Source organism: Homarus americanus, unplaced genomic scaffold, assembly GCF_018991925.1.
Source record: "Homarus americanus isolate GMGI-L3 unplaced genomic scaffold, GMGI_Hamer_2.0 scaffold18284, whole genome shotgun sequence".
NCBI classification, from domain to species: Eukaryota; Metazoa; Arthropoda; class Malacostraca; order Decapoda; family Nephropidae; genus Homarus; species Homarus americanus.
The window spans coordinates 137269-141498 of record NW_024753869.1 but is presented as its reverse complement, the minus strand read 5'-3'; positions in this window follow the sequence as shown (position 1 = coordinate 141498).

Genomic DNA, 4230 nt, shown 5'->3' with positions numbered 1-4230 from the left:
AGGTCCATCATAACACCATATGTGAAGGAGTTACTCCACGTGAGGTCCATCATAACACCATCTGTGAAGGAGTTACTCCACGTGAGGTCCATCATAACACCATCTGTGAAGGAGTTACTCCACGTGAGGTCCATCATAACACCACATGTGAAGGAGTTACTACTCCACGTGAAGTGGTGGTGATGGTGGTAGAGAGGAGTGGTAATGGGTTGTGATGATGGTGATAGCCTGGGTATTTTCCTCCTAGTAGCCACAATAATATGATTCTCTCCCGGGAGTGTGTGGCGAGGCAGAGTCGTCCTCTCTCCCCACCCCCCTCCCTGACGATCCCCGGCTGACATTTGGCAGATCCCACGAGTAATGTCTGCGTCTTTATCTGATGCCCTCTTCTCTCCGCGTCATGGCTTCATTTACATTCATTATCCTTATAAATTTCGCTTTTTGTGTACTTTCCAAGGACGTTTAGCAGCTTATTCCCCCCGACTCTCTCCCTCTTCTTCATTTTCTCGGTTTTTCTATTCCTTTCGAGTTTTTTTTCATGCTTGTGATATATGCCTGCGTGTTTATAAAGCTTAGGTAGGATTTACACGATAGGGATTTTTGGTGAATTTATTTGACGTACATTACATGGGATTAATGTTGGTTTTCTCAAAGGTTAATCTATATGAGATGAGTTGTCCCTTCATGATGGAAATGTCATTCTCTGAGGAAATGTTATGTTGTAATCAGCATAACGGGCCTAATATGAGAAGTCGATTTATAATGTAATATATGAACTATTTTCCAGTTCGTCTGTGTGTATGTAACTCTGAATATATGTATGTTCTGTCCCCTTCACACTCTGACTAGCCCCTTCTCAGCCCCACACACTGTTTCCAGCCTTATAAACTCTCCCCAGCCCCACACAATCTCCTCAGGCCCACGCACTCTCCCCAGCCCCACGCACTCTCCCCCCAGCCCCATGCACACGGCCCCCATGCACTCTCCCCCAGCCCCACGCACTCTCCCCAGCCCCACGCACTCTCCCCCAGCCCCACGCACTTCCCCAGCCCCACGCACTCTCCCCAGCCCCACGCACTCTCCCCAGCCCCACGCACTCTCCCCCCCAGCCCCACGCACTTCCCAGCCCCACGCACTCTCCCCAGCCCATGCACCTCCCCAGCCCCACGCACCTCCCCAGCCCCACGCACTCTCCCCAGCCCCACGCACTTCTCCCAGCCCCACGCACTCTCCTATAGTTCCCACGCACTCTCCCAGCCCCACGCACTCTCCCAGCCCCACGCACTCTCCCAGCCCCACGCACTCTCCCCAGCCCCACGCACTCTCCCCAGCCCCTCTCACAGCGTTAAATCTTCAACAGCTCTGAGCGGCATATTTCCTGTGTGTTTTTCTTCGTTAAATTTAAGAGTTCCCCTCGACACTTCTTGTCTTTACCACGTTTTTTCTTGTTGTTTTCACCTCACTTTTGTCTTGTTCACCACCTGTTGTCTTGTTCACTACCTGTTGTCTTGTTCACCACCTGTTGTCTTGTTCACCACCTGTTGTCTTGTTCACCACCTGTTGTCTTGTTCACCACCTGTTGTCTTGTTCACCACCTGTTGTCTTGTTCACCACCTGTTGTCTTGTTCACCACCTGTTGTCTTCTTCACCACCTGTTGTCTTGTTCACCACCTGTTGTCTTGTTCACCACCTGTTGTCTTGTTCACCACCTGTTGTCTTGTTCACCACCTGTTGTCTTGTTCACAACCTGTTATATTCTTCACCACCTGTTGTATTCTTCACCACCTGTTGTCTTGTTCACCACCTGTTGTCTTGTTCACCACCTGTTGTATTCTTCACCACCTGTTGTCTTGTTCACCACCTGTTGTCTTGTTCACCACTACTTGTATCGTTTTTTATTGTCTTCAGTAATCATTCTCAGTCACCTGTCTAACCTTTGTTAATTCAATCACAATAGGAACCTTTAAATCAGTCACCTGGGGAACCATTGTTAATTTAGTCACCCTGGTGAACATATGAGTGAGTCACCTGGGGAACTTTCGTTGAGTCAGTAACTTGGGGAACCTTTGAGTCAGTAACTTGGGGAACCTTTGAGTCAATAACCTGGGGAACCTTTGAGTCAGTCATTAGGGAACCCTTGATTCAGTCGTTAGGGAACCCTTGAGTCAGTCATTAGGGAACCCTTGAGTCAGTCATTAGGGTGGGTACCTTTGAGTCAGTCACCGAGGGAATCCTCGCGTAGAGTCACGTTTAACAATGTGGTAGTGTCAGTGAGGGAGGAGGCCGTCTTCAGCTGGGGTAGGGGATGGGGCGTCTTATTGTTTATGCTTTAACAAAGGAATGTGTCAGGAGACCTTGTGAAGACTTGCCTGCTAACTTTCCTCCTCGTGTTAGCAACTCACAACACAGCACCAACTTGACGGGTTCTTCAAAGGCGGAGGCTGCGGGTGTTTCACTCCACTTGGCCAACTCGAGCGTCATCGGAGTCGTGTGGCGGAGCGGTAAAGTCTCTTCTCCTCTGGGGGTCGCTTGGGGCCTGTTATTAGTCTGCTGCTGGTGCCCTGATACAGGTGCTGTGTGCTGGAGGACCTGCTGCCCTGACACAGGTACTGTGTGCTGGAGGTCCTGTTGCCCCCGACGTCCAGTGTGGACTAGTACTAGTAATATAACCGAGCCTTGTGAGGTAGTACTAGTATTATAACCACTACCTCGTATTAATGAGCCAGTTTGTCTACATACATCCATAGATAACCTATACAGTTTGCCCACCTTCCGGATTTGGGTGTGATACGAAATCACGCTGACGCCTTCAGTTCAACAGTAAAATAAGAACATAAAAACACAAGAGTGGAGTAAACTGTAGCGGGCCTATCGGCCCATACTGGGCAGTCCCTCCTACACCCAACCCCTATCGCTCATATATCCGTCCAACCTATAGTTGAAGCTATCCAGCGTGTTCGAGTTAATGATGATGTTTGAGTGTGAAGTTGGCTGCCTATATTAATGAATCTACAGTATTTACATTCAGTTAACTACGTGTTGCTATCATAACGAGTTGGCTTGTTTACAGCTGATTCTATAAGCGCTCAAAACAATTTAATTACAGCCCAAATAAACGCTTATCTAATTTATTTATAACCAAATAGACACTTCTTATACAATGCAATATTCCTGCGATAATTTATTTCAGAATTAAGTTTTTTTTTTTCTAGTATTTGGAATAAATAATTATTTTAGTGAGATAATGTGACTTAAATTGTGGAATTAATATTGAGTTTATTCTACATACTGACAGTGAGTGTTAGTATGTAATATTGAGTATGACATTGGCCTTACAGTATGTCCTGGCCAACAGCTTCACAGTATGACCTGGCCATCAGCTTTATATTATAACATGGCCATCAGCTTTACAATATGACCTGGCCATCAGCTTTATATTATTATAACCTGACCATCAGCTTTACAGTATGACCTGGCCATCAGCTTTATATTATTATAACCTGGCCATCAGCTTTACAGTATGACCTGGCCATCATACTTCACCTGGAACTGAGTCAAAAGAGGTGACACTGCTAGTACACAACATGACCTAATATAACATGCCTTGTTGACCTCCAGATAATGGCTTTGTGAACGAAATTAACTCCCATTATCATTTTAAATGGGTCAGAAGGACGAAGTAAAAGCCCATTATTTTTTAAAAGGATTAGAACGAACGAAATTAAAGTCCATTATTTCTTAAAAGGATTAGAACGAACGAAATTATAGCCCAGCATTTCGAATGGGTCAGAACGAACGAAATTAAAGCCCATTGCTATTTAAAAGGATTAGAAAGAACGAAATTAAAGCCCATTATATTTTTAAATGGATTAGATCGAACAAAATTAAATCCCATTATTTGTTTAAATGGGTCAGTATGGGCGAAATGATTTCTAATTACTTTTTAAATGAGTCGATCTATTCCAATTATACCCCAAAGAATATAACTTTTATAAACACTTATATTTTGCGACACTATATCAAGGCAGAATGAGGAACCTTAGGATAAGGAAATATCAACTATAGTGTTCTGAGTGTGACTATAGTGTTTCAAGTGTGACTATAGTGTTTTGAGTGTGACTATAGTGTTTTGAGTGTGACTATAGTGTTTTGAGTGTGACTATAGTGTTTTGAGTGTGACTATAGTGTTTCAAGTGTGACTATAGAGTTTTGAGTGTGACTATAGTGTTT